Raw genomic sequence first — 17398 nt, 5'->3', positions numbered from 1 at the left:
GTGTTAGACATCCTAGTAAGGCCCCAAATTTATGATAATGTGAAGGGTATTACAAGGAAATGTTCATCACATTAAATTAGTAATTGAGAGGTATTATTTTTTCATTGGGCAAGTTACACATGAATGTAGTATGGGGTTGAAACACATAATGCGCTCCCTATTCTAGATAGGCACATATTATTAATCATGGATGAAGGAGTTGAATATGATAGGTTAGATGTATAAAGGGCAAGTTAAGGGAGGTGAAAAAACTAGGGTGACCTTTGAGTGAAGAGGAAAGAGGTGACTATTCTAGGCTAGATTAGTGAGGACAAAATAGTAGAGAGAGTAATAGGTGTTATTAGTATGATCACGAAAGTGACCATGTAGCTACAATTGACCACTTAACACTCATGTCTTGCAGGAGAAACATGGTTGTTGCACAATATTCCATCTTCTTAATTTGGCCCTACTCAAGATAATGATCCATGAGGAGACCAACCAAATGAACAAAGTAGAAAAATGACCAAGAGCTTGAAGAGATGGAAGGAAAAGAGACTACCTTGAGTATGCTTGAGTTATCAAGGAGAGTAAAATGAAGTAGAGGAGAAGTACAATTCCATCAACCCTTAATATAGCCATTAATATTAGATAATAGAGGGCCGAGTTGGCCCTATAAAGGGCTTATTCAAGTCTAGTTTTAATTTGACTTGTTATATCCTTATTGAAAATACTTACAGATAAGAAAAATTGTGTTAGAGCACTACTGAAATATGAATGATAGAGGAGAGACCTACATCAATTGTTTGGATGATAAGGGAATGAGGGATAGGAGAGGGAGAGTTAGAGCTCCTCTAAGCTAGTTGAGAACAACAAAGACATGACAAAGTGGGAAGCCCATTTGGAGTTCCATTGAGGATAATCATGTATTAAAATTAAAATTAAAATAAGTTTTGATAAGTCTTACCTAGTCACACAAACTTTTGAGTAATAAGGAGAGGAAGCAAACTTTGAAGAAGATATGATACTATACTAAAGAGACAAGGGATAGGCCTTGGAAGTGCCATTTGGAAGGTGAGAAAAGGGAACGAGATAATAAAAACAAAATAAGCCATCCCCTCATAAAAAACAAGAGCTCTTCCTAAAAGGTATATAGAATCATCAACATTGCATCCAAACAAGGGTGGCCATGGAGGATGTTATACTTCAAGTCTCATGAGAGAAATGAAAATTGGAAGGGTGGCCATGGAGGGTGTTCTACTTCAAGTCTCATGGGAGAAATGAGAAATGTGTATTCATTATCTCGGTGCCAAGGGATTAGGGAATTTCAATGACTTTGAGAGGTCTTGTCTTATATTTTTAAAACTTTAAATGGTCAAAGGAGTGCTTGAAAAGTGCATAGTGTTGAGGGCATGCCATACATGAGTTGTTATGATGTTACAATCACTCATTTGACCATGAAGTCATTGTAGAAAATCTCAATAAAGAAAAAGTTCATTACATTAACCTTTCATTTACTGAAAAAGGGTATGTTGGGAAGGTTAAAGGAAAGGAATTGGGCATGTTTCCAGGAAATCTTAGGGGAGAACTTAAAGAGGGATTCAATTATGAGGTCATTTTGATTAGGGCTTTCCTTAAGGATATCTATAAATTACCTTTGGGAGGAGTGAGAAGAGAGGACTTAGACAAAGGGAGAAGGAGGGAGTTGAGGAAGCCATGGTGTGAACCATTGTAGAATGAGAGAGGATAGGAGGATCAAATGTTTTTTGTCAACTTTTCATTAGAGAAATTTTGAGGTAAAAAATGGGTCTAAAAAAATGTACAACAAAAAATAACTTTATAAGAACCAGTAGGATTCAATATGATGCTATCAACCATGGGGGATGATTCACCATTTTTGGAGTAAAAAGGTAAAAATATTTTAAAAAATAAATAAATAACTACTTTTTCAACTTATCTCCCTATTATTTTACTCAAATTTCGAGCAGGAGCACTCGTTAGATGCAAAATTTAATTTGCAGTCATGTTTTTCATGTGTTTCACATTTTTCTTGGAGTAGGGTCCATCTAAAGTATTCAACATGGGTACTCCTTGGATGCGAAATTAAATTCCACATCCAACGAGTGCTCTTGCTCGAAATCTGAGTAAAATCATAGGGAAATAAGTTGAAAATACAAGTTGAAAAAATAGTTTTTCTTTTTTCCCTCCAATACTTGAGGTGATCTAATCTTATTTTAATATTTCCATTATTATTTATAATTTTCCTTAGGAGGCCCATTTTAGACCTCAAAATTTCTCTAATGAAAATTTGCTTCAGTCCAATGAGAGGGAAAGGTGCATTCAACATCAATCAAGATAAAAGGGCAATCATGCATGGGTTTGTTTGGAGAGATACTTACCTGATCAATTAGGAGATTGGTGTCAAGGTCAACGAGGTTAGGGAGGAATCCTATGAAGGGAATTCCTTCTTAGGATATGAAACAATCATAAATTTGATGTAATAAGTAGTGGATATTGGTTTTCTTAGGAACTTCTACATCACATGGATTCTTTCTGCGATATTAAGAGGTTAGATAAGAGAGGGATCGACATGAAAAGTCTCCTTTTCCTCAAGGGAAGGAGCTTAAGCCTCTTCTTACTCAGAGGAAAACTATTTTTCATAAAATATTTGGAAGAAAAACCATGGCTTGGGTACCTTGTGTATCTCAAGTATAACATTAAATTTTTCTACAACCATTGTTTTGGGTTTGGCAGCGTGATTGGTCTAGTGATTCTCTTAATTTATTTACTTGAATATTCACCAATATTCAGTATTGTTTGTGTCCCAATTTCCATATTTTCTCCACATACTAGTGGTTGAGGTGGAAAGGTTGGATTTCTCCTCTTTAATGTGGAATATGGTTAGAGAGTCGATTTTAGTTGTTGGTAAGTTTTGTCACTCCATCACATGTTGCATTTTTATTGGAGTTTTGGTTTTTAGTTTATTTGGATTTTATTTCTCCCACAAAAACCTCAATGTAGGTGCTCTTGATGCATTTTAGATGTTCAACTGTATATTTCGTTGATTTGGGGTCTTCAAGAAACAATTTGACTCTATTTACCTGGTCGAGGGTCCATTTAAAAATTCTAGAAATGGTTTCCTTAAGTATCTCTAAAGTGAAATGATTTAGATCCTTATGCCATCAATGTATGAAAGTTGAAGGAGATATAGGCCAACGAGAGTAAACATACCATAGTTATCTGATCTAGGCATGTCAACATGTTGGATGAACTATTCTACTAATAGGTATAGGTTTTGTATCAATGCCTCATAGAGGTGATGGAACCAACAAGGGAGTTAGTTATTATATACTATAGAAAAGCTTTAGTTGAGATGTCGTTATTATTGATGAACTTGGAGCAAGCCATGGTTAAAGTATCCAAGTGATGTCAAGGATTTTCTCCAATGTCCCCCCAAGTTTGGGTAATTTTGTTAGGTATGGAGGAAGCCATATTTGTACAATATATGGCATGAAAGGTTGTTTAGATATCCAAGCAAAAGAATAATGTGTTTTCATACACCTCCTACCACCAAGATTTAGCTTTTAACTGGGGTATTCTCCAAAGGAGGATGTATTATTGTTAGAAAGGGATACCTTATCCAAACTTTATATAATTGATTGAGAGAAGGGCTTGAACTGAAGAATGGAATATTATTTTTGAAACTCATGGTTAGGTTCCACCTCCATTGATATTTGTCAACTAGAATTTATAACATAGTTGGCATGTATACTTATTCAAATAATTATGGAAAAGAGGCTTAACAGGGTGTTTTCATTGAGGTGAACGCTTGGATATTATGAAATTGTTGATATATAATATTTTACCGATAATTGGGTGTGTGTTGGGATGTTAAATTGTCACTGAAAAATTGCTAGAATGTGTATTTGTTATAAAGGATATGTTGGGATGTGCACTCACCTTAGAGGTTATGTGGTAGTTGTCATGGGAGCTTGGCTCATGTTTGAAGGTATTGTTGCATGCACACTTGTACGAGGAAGGGCTATTATTGAATATTATGAAGGAAGTTGGTATTTCATTTTTAAAGTTTAATGAGTGTTGACTTGGTAGTGATATAGTTGTATGTGTACTTGTCTAGTTTCATGTATAGAGTAAGTATGCATGGTTTTTGTAACAATGTTAATGCTTAGGGAAACCAAGGACAAGGAGGTGGCTAGGTGAGGCATCCACCATTGCTTTGGACCCTTGCTACTAGGTGAAGACATCTCTTAGCATAAAGTATTAAATGGGGCTTGCTTGCAAGAGAGAAGGAGGCTCAATTATCATCAAAAGGATTTCTAAAGGGGGGAGCATAACTACAATTGAGGAAAAAAATTCCTTAGATGGAGAGTGAGATATCTCCTCCTTTGAATTTTTGGGGAATCCTTCCCTTCTTGCTCAATAGGAAGGCGATAATGACTTTTGTAAATGGTTCTAGGTAGCCATGCACGATAATCGCAAGAGTAGTTGAGGTATGGAGGAAAATATGATTCAATGTTAGTATTGTCAAATTGTAATGCTAGGAAGGGGGATCATATGCATTAACATAATCAACCATGTTAATGGTGCTTGCCTAAACAAACTTCCATTGTGGAGAGATAGAATCCTCTGGTGCGGGTTGGGGGGTGAGTGGTACTTAGAGAAGTATTCATGCAAAGAACGTGAGGAAGGGAGTATAAGAACATTCCCCCTCAGTGAGATCAAGTAGATCTAACGGTCAATATCTAGCAGATCCAACGGCTAAGATTAGGCCGATTTGACGGTTAAAATTCGACAGATCTGACGGCTGAAATTACCTAGATCTGACGGTTGAGATTACACAAATCTGACGGTCCTGATCACCCAGATCCGACGGCTAATATTAGAAAGATCTGATGGCTAAGATTAAGAAGATCTGACGGTCCCGATCGCACAGATCCGAGGGCTGAGATTCAGTAGATCTGACGGTTGAAATTGGCCAGATCTGACAGTCCAGATACAATAGTTTGCTTTTCTGGGAGAAACGATAAGTGCATAAGTGCAGGACCTTTTCGGATGAGAGCTTATTGGCATATACCTTATGGGCTAAAAACTTATCTACCGATAACTTATTGGCTAATAGGTACTTGGCACAGAACTTATAAGATACTCACGGACACAATAATAACTTATTCGATAAGTTATCCAATGAGTTATTGGAATATAAGCTATTAGAATGTAGTTATCAGAGTATAAATTATCATCCGAAAGATAAGTTCTTAGAGTATATGCTGTCAAAGGATAAGCTATAAGCAGATAACCTATGGGAAATTATAACTTATATGATGATAACTTATTCAATAAGTTATTCGATAAGTTATTGGAAAATAAGCTATCAGAATGTAGTTATCAGAGTATAAATTATCATCGGGAAGATAAGTTATCAGAGGATAAGCTAGAAGCAGATAATCTATCGGAAGATAATCCTTCGGCGAATAAGTGCTCTGAAGATAACCTCTCTGGGAATAAGCTATTGGCAGATAACATATCAGGATATAAGCTATCTATAGATAAGCCGTTATCAGAGAAGTTATCAGATTATAATCTATCAGTGGATAAGCTATAGCAGAGAACCTATCAGATTGTAATCTATCAGTGGATACGCTATTTAAGATTACACCCCTGCCGGAAATGATAAATGCAGGTTCGATTCCTAGGGAGAATTTCTGGAATTTGTACGCTATGTCAATCCTCGGAGGAGCCATGAAATATAAACACGGCGTTTGCTACTTTCAAACCATTCCTGCCTTCCACCATTTCAATGCATTCATCACAGGGATTGTCGGAACTCAGCAAAATTGGAGGATTAGGGGATTGCTTGGGGGTCGGCCTGCTCAGAGGATTTAGGACCAACAATTCTCGTTCCTGCAGTGGTCGCCCATTGTTGTCCCTTTCGGTGGCTGATACCATTTTGGGATTCAAGGGCCAGATTTTGGAGATGGGAAAGGATAATGCTGGCAGGCATTGATTTCATTTAACGTTATTGGGTGTAGAGGAACACACATTCTGCATTTTGGAGTTTTCCTTCTGCGTTTTTGGAGATCTCCTGAGTATATTTTTCAGTTGAATTTGGCGAAGGATTTCACTCAAATCTTACGGAAATGAGCGATTTCCATCCACTGCCCTTTGCCCGCTCCTACCATTTTCGGAATCGCCATCACCAACCCTTTCTGGAGAAAACGATCTCGAAATCAGGAACACCTATCTTAGCAGAGAATGTCCATGTACCATCGGACAACTTAAATTTTAGCAGATCTGACGGTCCACATCGCATGAAACTGACGGCTGAGATTAAGTTGATCTGACGGTCCAGATCACGTACATCCGACGGCTGAGATCAAGTAGATTGCACGGTCAAGATTGCGCAGATCCGACGGCTGAGATCTAGCACATCGGATGGACCAGATCGTGCAGATCTGACGGCTAAGATTATGCAGATCTGACGATCTAGATCGTGCAGATCTAACAGTTGAGATCGAGTAGATCTAACGACCAATACTTCGCAGATCCAACGGCTAAGATTAGGCGGATCTAAAGGCTGAGATTCGAAAAATCTGACGGTCCTTATCATCTAGATCTGACGGCTGATATTACAAAGATCTGACGGTGCCAATCCCAGAAACTGACAGCTGAGATTATGTAGATCTGACTCCTGGCTATGCTCAATTATGATCTCCTATGATAAGCTATGCCTCATGATCGGCTGACAATGGCTGGCTATCAACCTTCTGGAATGATCTTAAAAAAGAAATAGAAAAAGAAAGCTCAATTTTCATTGGGTGTAGGGAGGCTGAGCTCTAGCTAAGAAGCTAGAAAGGGGGATTACTATTTCCTATTCCATTCTTCTTATTGTAAAGAAAGAGAACCTACTTATAGAGCTCAACTAAGTGTGAAGCTTTGTCCCCTGAGCTATTACAAAGATCTGACGGTGCCAATCACACAGATCTGACGGTTAAAATTATGGAGATCTGACAGCTGAGATTATGTAGATCTGACGGCTGAGATTATGAAGATCCGACAGTCGAGATCTTCTAGATCTGACGGCTGAGACTATGCAGATCGGACGGTCTAGATCTAAAATATTTGACAGCTGAGATTAAGAAGATCTGACGGTCTAGAGAGTGCAGATCGGATGGCTAAGATTCAATGGATCGGACGGCTGAGATTCGACAAATCTGACAGTTAATATTACGTAGATCAGACGGTTGAGATTATGCAGATCAGACGGGCTGATCAAGAATATTCGACGGCTAAGATTGTGCAGATCGAACGGTCTAGATCTAATGCTTTTTCTTCACCCTCTAGACTGATAGACAAATATTTACCAAAACTTTGATCACATTACAGCTAAACTTTCCACCAAATTCTACAGTTAAACTCTCCAACTATTTCATTTCTTAGCTTTATTAAGCACTGCATGTGTTAGCAAATGAGATGAAGGTAATGTATTCTATTTGAAAACAAAAATAGCTTTGGGACCGAGTTTAAATTTACATTAATATAATAATATCATGGTAAGGCATTTTTGTTATATTCTTAATGTTACATAAAGAAGTGCGTGCATTCTAAACTTATAACATCCGTGTTTAAATATGATTTGATGGTGGGCTATTTTATATACTAATTAAAATAAATTCTATCATAAATAAAATTTAAAAATAACAAAATACAAAATTTAGAGAGCGTTAATTTATTTTTAATAAAAAGAAAATCCAAAAAAAACATATATTTAGGATCAGGGTAAGGTAAATTTGTTTCACTTTTCTTTTTTTCACGTTTGTTTTGTATGAAATATGAAATAACAGTGAAACATGGTATTGGATAAACTATTCTACTAATAAGCTTGGGTTCTATATTAATGTCTAAAAGAGTTGATAGAACCAACTAAGAGACTTCCCTCGGCATGTCAAAGTGTTGGATGAACTATTCTACTAATAAGCATAGGTTCTATATCAAAGCCTAATAGAGTTGGTGCAACCAACATAGCGAGTTCCCTATTATAGATAATAGAAAAGACTTTAAATGAGATGTTGTTCTTGTTAATGAACTTAGAAGATGGCATGGTGAAAATGTCCCAAGTATTGCTAAGGATTTTCTCAAATGTTCCCTTCAAATTTGGGTAAGTAATTTTGATAGATTTCGATGAAACCATGTTTGTAAGGGGTGAAAATTTGTTTAAATATCTAATCAAAAGAAGTCCTTATTGACATATGCCTCCTTCTACCACCATGGTTTAGGTTTTAACTAGCCTTATTATCCAAAGGAGGAAGTATTGTTCTTAGAAGGGGCTAACTTATCCCGACTTTCTATAGTTGGTTGATATAAGGGCTTGAACTAAAGGAGGAAAGGTTATTTTTGAAACTTAAGGATAGGTTCCACCTCCCTTTATATGTGTCAAATAGTACCTGTAACGTTGTTGGCATCTATTCTTATTAGAAACAATGGGGCAAAGAGGCTTGAGAATGTTCCTCGAAATTTGATTTGGGGGAAGTTGTGTTTGTACAATATGAGGAGTGAAAGGAAGTTTAAATATCTAATCAATGGAAGTATTGTTGTCATACACCTCCTTCTACCACCATGATTTAGGTTTAGGGATATTCTCCAAAGGGGGAAGCATTATTCTTAAGAGGGGCTACCTTATCCCTAGTTTATTTATTGGTTGGGAGAAGGGCTTGAACTAAAGGGCAAGTTGTGTTCCACTTGCCTTGATGTGTGTCAACTAGGATTTGTAACATTGTTGACATGTATACTTATTAAAATCATTGGGGCGAAGAGGCTTAAGAGGGTGTTGTGGTTGAGATAAATATTTGGATATTGTGCAATTGTTGATCTATATGATTGTGCCCATTGTTGGGAGTGTGTTGAGATGTAAAATTTTCACTACAAAATCATTGGAATATAATATGTATTTGTTGCAATGGGTATGTTGAGATGTGTACTCACCTCACATGTTATGTGGCAGTGATGCTAGGAGCTTGGCTTGTGTCTAAAGGTATATCATTTTGAATGGTAGATACATTGTATTTTAGGTATAAGTTTACTTCTTGTATTAAGGTTAAGCATCGATTAGTTAAACATTTGTTAGTAATTTTTCATGTAAGCATTAATTACTGCCTCTTGTACAACATTTTTAGATAATATATTCTTGTCTTGTACTCTAAATTAACTATAATTTAGGTAAAATGTTTCATTACACTCGCTTCTTTTTTATGATTCTATGAAGGAATTACAGTGGAAGAGTCATTAGTCAACTAGAAATAATCTTGAGTGATGTTCAATGCACCTTTCCTTCTCCCTGGACTGAAGCAATTTTTCATTAAAGAAACTTTGAGATCAAAAAAGGGCCTCCTAAAATAATAGTGGAAATATTAAAATAAGATTAGATCACCTCATCAAGTTTTGGAGGTAATAGTGGAAATATTAAAATAAGATTAGATCACCTCATCAAGTTTTGGAGGTTAAAAAAAAAAAAAAAAAACTATTTTTTCAAGTTATGTCCCTATGATTTTACTCAAATTTTGAGCGGGAACACTCGTTGGATGCGAAATTTAATTTTACATCCAAGGAGTACCCATGTTGCATACTTTCAATGGACCCTAAAATGTGAAACACATGAAAAAATGTGATTGCAATCACATTTTTTCATGTGTTTCACATTTTTCGTGAGTAGGATCCATCAAAAGTATGCAACATGGGTACTTCTTGGATGTAAAATTAAATTCCGCATCCAACGAGTACTCCTGCTTGAAATTTGAGTAAAATCATAGGGAGATAGGTTGAAAATATGAGTTGAAAATGTAGTTTATTTTACTCCAAAAATGGTGAATCATCCCCCATGGTTGATAGCATCATATTGAATCCCACTGGTTCTTATAAAGTTAATTTTTGTTGTACAATTTTTTTAGGCCCATTTTTTACCTCAAAATTTCTCTAATGAAAAGATGACAAAAAACATTTGACCCTCCTATCTTCTCTCATCCTACAATGGTTCAAACCATGGCTTCCTCAACTCCCTCATGCTCCCTTTGTCTAAGTCCTCTCTTCTCACTCCTCCTAAAGGTAATTTATGGATATCATTAGGGAAATCCCTAATAAAAATTACCTCATAATTGAATCTCTCTTTGAGTTCTCCCCTAAGATTTCCTAGAAACATGCCCAATTCCTTTCCTTTAACCTTCCCAACATACCCTTTTTCAGTAAATGAAAGGTTAATGTAGTGAATTTGTTCTTTATTGAGATTTGCTACAATGAATTCATGATCAAATGAGTGATTGTAACATCATAACAACTTATGTATGGCATGCCCTCATCACTATGCACTTTTCAACCACTCCTTGGACCATTTAAAGTTTTAAAAATATAAGACAAGACCTCTCAAAGTCATTGAAATTACCTAATCCCTTGGCACCAAGATAATGAATACACATTTCTCATTTCTCCCATGAGACTTGAAGTAAAACGTCCTCCATGGCCACCCTTCCAATTTTCATTTCTCCCATGAGACTTGAAGTATAACATCCTCCATGGCCACCCTTGTTTTGATGCAATGATGATGATTCTATATACCTTTTAGGAAGAGCTCTTGTTTTTTCACAAGGGGATGACTTATTTTGTTTTTACTATCGTGTTCCCTTTTCTCACCTTCCAAATATCACTTCCAAGGCTTATCCCTTGTCTCTTTAGTCTAGTATCCTATCTTCTTCAAAGTTTGCTTCCTCTCCTTATTACTCAAAAGTTTGTGTGACTAGGTAAGACTTAATAGAGTTTAGGCTTCTGTGATCCATATGAAGTTAGAGAAAGATTTCGGCGAAAATCACATTGAATCTCATTTGTCGACGCGTTTCGAACCAACTAGTGTGGTTCATCGTCGACTTATCAAGACTTACTTTTATTTTTATTTTAATACATGACTATCCTAAAGGGAAATCCACATGGGCTTCCCACTTCGTCACATCTTCGTTGTTCTCAACTAGCTTAGAGGAGCTCTAACTCTCCTTCTCTTATCCCTCATTCCCTTATCATCCAAACACTTGATGTAGGTCTCTCCTCTATCATCCATATTTCACCAATGCCCTAATACAATTTTTCTTATTTGTAAGTGTTTTCAACAGTCAAATTAAAACTCTACTTGAATAAGACCTTTATAGGGCCAACTTGGCCCTCTGTTATCTAAAATTAATGGCTATATTAAAGACTTATGGCATTGTACTTCTCCTATGCTTCATTTTTTACTCTCATTGACAACTCAAGCCTACTCAAGGTAGTCTATTTTACTTCCATCTCTCCAAGCTCTTGGTCATTTTTCTACTTTGTTCATTTGATTGGTTTCCTCATGGATCATTATCTTGAGTAGGGCCAAATCAAGACGATGGAATCTTAGTCAACAACCATGCTTCTCCTGCAAGACATTTAGTGTTAAGTGGTCAATTGTAGCTACATGGTCACTTTCGTGATCATACTAATAATACCTAGTACTCTCCCTACTCTTTTGTCCTCACTTTAGCTTAGAATAGTCACCACTCTCCTCTTCACTCAATAAGGTCACCCTAGTATTTCCACCTTACTTCTCTTGCCCTTTATACATCTAACCTAGCATCTTCACCTCCTTCATCCTCGGTTACTAATATGCGCCTATCTAGAATAGGGAGTGCATTATGTGGTTCAAACCTACACTAGATTCATGTGTAACTTGCCCAATGACAAAATAATACCTCTCAATTATTACTTTAATGTGATCAACATTTCCTTGTAACACCCTTCACATTATCATATATTTGGGGCCTTATTAGGATGTCTAACACTTAGGTGGGGTCCTTGGATTCTTTTTATCCCTTGTTCACCAAGTTTGACTCATTTTGGAAATATTCTTGGGTAATTCCTACATTTATGGATCTAATTATGGGTTCAAACCTACTATTAGACCATAGTTACTTAGAATACCTCATTTTGGGCCCATGGAAATCCAAATCTATTTTGTACTTGTTATTTATGGAGTCAAGTGAGTCAAACCTCATTAACCCTTATTGATCTTAAGCAAGTAGTGTACCATAAACTCCTTGGAGGCGACATGCTTGTAATTCATGGCATGCACAATAGAGGATGAATTTAGTGGTACAAACTACCATATAATCTTACCAAAACTACACCATCAAGTCAACAAATAATCTTACCAAACCTATACCATCAAGTCAACATAGATGGTACAATCATTCGATATGAGATCGCCCAACATACACCTACAAAATGACTTTGTTTCTACTATGTAAATGCTTTTTATGTGAGAAATTAATACCACATTGGTTGAGAGATATCACATAAACAATAAAAACTTTAATATATACCATGATATTTCTATATTGAGAATAGGCATGGGAATAACCATAAGGCAATGTTGCGCCCTTCTACTAACATAAATTGATTGTGATGTAACTATGATATGCTTTTCAAGGCTTTAAACTTCAAAGAAAATTTTAATATATAATTTTCAATTTTTAAATTTGAACACAATAATATACCCGTTTCACCCAAAGGCAAGTGGCTTATATACCATATGTGATCTTAGGCTATGCATTTTTCTCATGATTTTACTGCAAGACTAATTTATTACTAAAAACGTGGCTAGTTTATTAGTTTAAGAAGATTATAAGATATAATAAACCAAATCCGATTTATGAGAGATCGATCGTATTTGTGGTGAATTTTGTTGATGGTCGAGTCCAAAATTGTTACAACGGGAAAGCTATGGGACAGGTTTAGTTCCAACGAAGACATGAGATTTAGAAATGTATTGAGTATTCCTCCGTTAAAGTGATTTTCATTGTGAGCTCCAGAGTCTTCAATCATGACAAATTTCCCAAAAAAGATGTATTGAAGCTAAGATCACGATGATTGAAGCGGGTATCAATTTTCTCAATGAATTGTGCGACACAACCAACTATTGCATATTGTGTTGATTGACCGCTTTCAAAGGTATTGAGCCCCTAAATTTGTTGCGGGACAAGTCTACCATTTTTAAATTCCCGCTTTTTAAGGAGAATACTGCAGCTATAGGCCCATGAGCTTATTTAAATGGCAGTCTACATTGTTGAGGTTTTGCAGGTTGCGCGTCTCCTCTGGCGACCGCATTGAATTCCTCCCACACATTAAAATTAAATCATACCAAGCCTTTATAAACCTCACAAATGCCCATTCCTACAAAATTACCAGAGAACACCTCTAGTTGGCAAAGTTCCCACGTTGCGACAAATCACATATTGATTCATCGATCGATCTATGACTCCAGGGATGCCATGTGTTGACCAACTTATACGCATCAATTATCAACCTGCTTTCAAGTGGTGCAAGATCCACTACCCAGATCAAGGGCTCTAGCTCCGGGAAAATTTGGCCATCGGATCTAGACAATCTCGGTCATTCGATTAAAGCAATCTTGACTGTCAAATATGAGAAAACATGGCCATCCAATTTGATCTTGGTCCTCTAATATGGAAAATATCAGTCATTCAATCAAAACGATCTTGATCGTCAAATCTGAGATCTTGGCCCTTCGATATGGACAATCTTAGCCATTCAGTCAAAGCAATCGTGACTGTCAAATCTAAAAAATCAAAGCCATCTGATCTGGTAAATAATGGCAATTTTGGCCCTCTGATCTAGAAAAACTCAACCATTTGATGAGAGCAATATCGATTGTCTGATCTCATAAATCACGATCGTCAAGTTTGGGCAATCTTGGCCGTTTAATCAAGACAATCTTAGTAGTTCAATCAAAGAAATCTCAACCATCAGATCTGAGAAATTGTGGCAATCATATATAGGTGATGTTGGTCATCCGATATGGAAAATCTCAATTGTTCGATCAAAGTAATATGGACCATCAAATATGACAAATCTTGGCCGTCCAATATGGTAAAGCATGGTCGTTACATCTGGGCGATCTTGGGCATATGACTTGAGAAATTGCAACCGTCATATCTAGGCCATTCTAACTGTGATATCTGGTAGATATTGGCAGTCCAATTTGAGTGATCACAACTATCAAGTATGACAAATTGTGGCTATTATATCTAAGAGACCCTGGCTATCCAATTTAAGAAATTGCAGCCATCAAATCTGAGCCATTTTAGCTATCTGATTTGCGCAATCATGGCCGTAAAATCTAGCAGATCTTGGTCGTCAAATATGAGCGATCATAGTCGTCAGATATGTTAGATCTTAGTCGTCTAAACTGGTAAATCATGGTCGTAGATCGAGTCGATCTTGGCCGCCTGAGTTGAGAAATTGTAGTTATCAGATCTAGGCCATTTTGGCAATATAATCTAAGCAATCGTGGCCGTCAGCTCTAGTAAATCTTGGTCGTCCAATTTAAGCAATCACAACCATCATATCTAGTAAATCTTGGCCGTCCGATTTGAGAAATTATAACCGTCAGATCTGGGCCATTATGGTCGTTCGATCTGGGAAATCTTGGCCATTAGATCTAGTAGATTTTGGTCATCCAATTTGAGCAATCACAATCGTCATATCTAGTAGATTTTGGTCGTCTTATTTGAAAAATTATAGCTGTCGGATCATGGCCATCCAATCCAGGCAATCGTGGCCATCAGATCTGATAGACCTTGGTTGTACAATTTAAGCGATCACAACCGTCAAATCTAGCAAATCTTGGTCGTCTAACTTGAGAAATTGTAACCATTAGATCTGGGCCATTTTGGCCATCCTATCTAGGCAATCATGGCCGTCATATCTGATAGATCTTGGTCGTCCAATTTGAGTAATCATAGCCATCAAATATGGTAGATCTTGGTCGTCCAATCTGGAAAATTTTCGCTGTAAGATATGGATCTTTCTAACTGTACAATCTAAGAAATCGTGGCCGTGAGATTTGGTAGATCTTATTCATCCGATCTAAGTGATCTTGGCCATTAGATCTAGGAATTTCTAGCAACTAGATTTGGGACATTTGGGCCTGCCAAGTGGCGTAAGATTGAGGGTGCCCAATCTAAAGCTCCAGTGGACATAACGCTTGCAATTTTTTTCATTCGTAATCCTAACGTAGTGTAACACAATGCTTTTGACAATACAATTATGGTGTTTGCGACTCTATAGTGTGAATCCATTTCGGTTGCCTAGCTTCCTTCCTACAACAACTTCAAACCTTTCCTTTCTTCTAAAGGAATGTGTATATTTACAAAGCTTGCGCTGCAACAAATTTATAGATATAAAAGCGACAAGACTTAACGCGGTAATGAGAGGAGCAGTGTGTGTATTTGTTTATCGTATTATCTCAACAACTCAAAGAGGCACACATAACAATATTTTTAAATGAATAAAAAAAGTGTGACAATCTTTTTGGGATGAAAAGGTCCTTTCAAAATTAATTAAAACAAATTTTTATTCTCAAAATATTAATTTATACACTTATTAATGGAAAGCTTGTTCTCTTGTTTCATCAATGCACTATTGGTTTCAGCCCTATGTCAGATTATAGCTCAACTCTGTTTACATTTTGTCATTTTAATAAATGTTTAACCATTTATAGATAAAGAATGTTGAAATTTGAAACTTTACTTTTTAGACTTTGCTCTTTGTAAGGTTAAGATGGATTATGGGTTTATTGTACATTAAATTGGAACAGCTTAGGATGTATTTATTATTAGGTAGAACAAACAAATAGCTTAAGATAAATTTATTGTTGGTTAGAACAAACCTTAAACTAGCTGAAACAAAAATGATAGAATAACTTTTATTTTCCATCAAAAGATTATTAAATTTTTGCTTCACATTTCATCTCCTTAAATTTCTAAAGATGGATTTGTATTATGGGAAAAAAATTGTTTCATTGTAATTTAAATATGGATCAATATTGTGGAAAAAAGTTTTCATTTCATTAATTTAAAGATGGATCTCTATAATGGGCAAAAAAAAAAAATCATTTCGTCATAATTTAAATTTTGTAGATAATTTGTACTAGATTTGATTTAACTACAATTTATATTCATACTTTTAAGGTTTTTTTATCTTGAACTGAACCTCAATTTTAACTACATTGTAATCTATAATTTAGGATAATGTTTGTAGTTTTTTTTGTACAGTTTGATACAATTGTAACATGCAATCACTTTCCACTTCAAAATAAATATATTCATTCATATTACTCTATTGAAAGTTCTCAGGGAAATGTAAGATTTTAGCACTTGAGGCTACAACTATGTATAAATTTTAGAGAGACATATAAAATCATTTCAAAACACAGTTTATCATGTGGACTTTCCAATCCAAAGAAAAATCGTTCATTGATAATATCTAAAATTTTGATCACAATTCTAAAAAAAAAAATATAAGATTACAAAACCAGAGGATAGTGTTATGTATAAATCAATCAGTTTAACATGTGAACTTTCCAATCCAAAGCAAAGGCATTCATTCATAATAGCCAAAATCTCCATCACAATTCTCAAAAATTAAAATTAAGGTAAAAACTAGACCTCAAAATACAATTTATCATGTGAAATTTGTGATATATTAAATCTCATTTTATCATGTGGAATTTGTGATATATTAAATCATAAAAAGAAGAGAACTACAATGCATTCAATTCATGACACAAAATTTCAATCACCTAAAAGTAGTGCCATAAATAAATCAATTATATGATAATTTAATGCAAAAACTAAACCATTTCAAAATAAAATTTATCATAAACAATTTACAATATGTTTTATCCAAAAAGAAAAAATCACAATTTACAAGTCACATCAATTAATTTATTTACTAACCATGTTAAAAATCATTAATTTACCAATCCATCAATCAATCTTAACATCTTAAAATTGAAAAATCATTTTAATTACACAAATCTGAATTTATCTACTAACTCATCCATTTAAAAAAAAATCGCAAAAACCTTGCATATACTATATACAATAATATTCAAAAAAAAATCGCAAAAACCTTGCATATATTATATACAATAATATTCAAATTAAAAATGCATAAACATGTTGGTCCTACTAAAAAATCAATTCAGTTGTATCTACAATGTTAATATTAAAATTAAAAATACTTAAACACATTGGTCCTACAAAAAAATCAGTTGTATGTACAATGTTAATATTCAAATTAAAAATACTTAAACACGTTGCTCCCATTATGAAATTATGATTACATATTCAGTCATTTCCACGTCCTATTTTCGTGCATCCTATATTAAAAATACTTAAACACGTTGCTCCCATTATGAAATTATGATTACATATTCAGTCATTTCCGCATCCTATTTTCGTGCATCCTATTGCAGGAATGTATATGGGCATAATGTTTTATTGCAAGAATATATGGGCATAGTGTTTTCCATATGTGA

The sequence above is a fragment of the Pinus tabuliformis genome, chromosome 5_1 (genome assembly GCF_031772625.1).
Source record: "Pinus tabuliformis cultivar Carrire ecotype Pingquan chromosome 5_1, CPIR1, whole genome shotgun sequence".
In the NCBI taxonomy this organism is placed as follows: Eukaryota; Viridiplantae; Streptophyta; class Pinopsida; order Pinales; family Pinaceae; genus Pinus; species Pinus tabuliformis.
Note: the sequence above shows the minus strand (reverse complement) of the source record.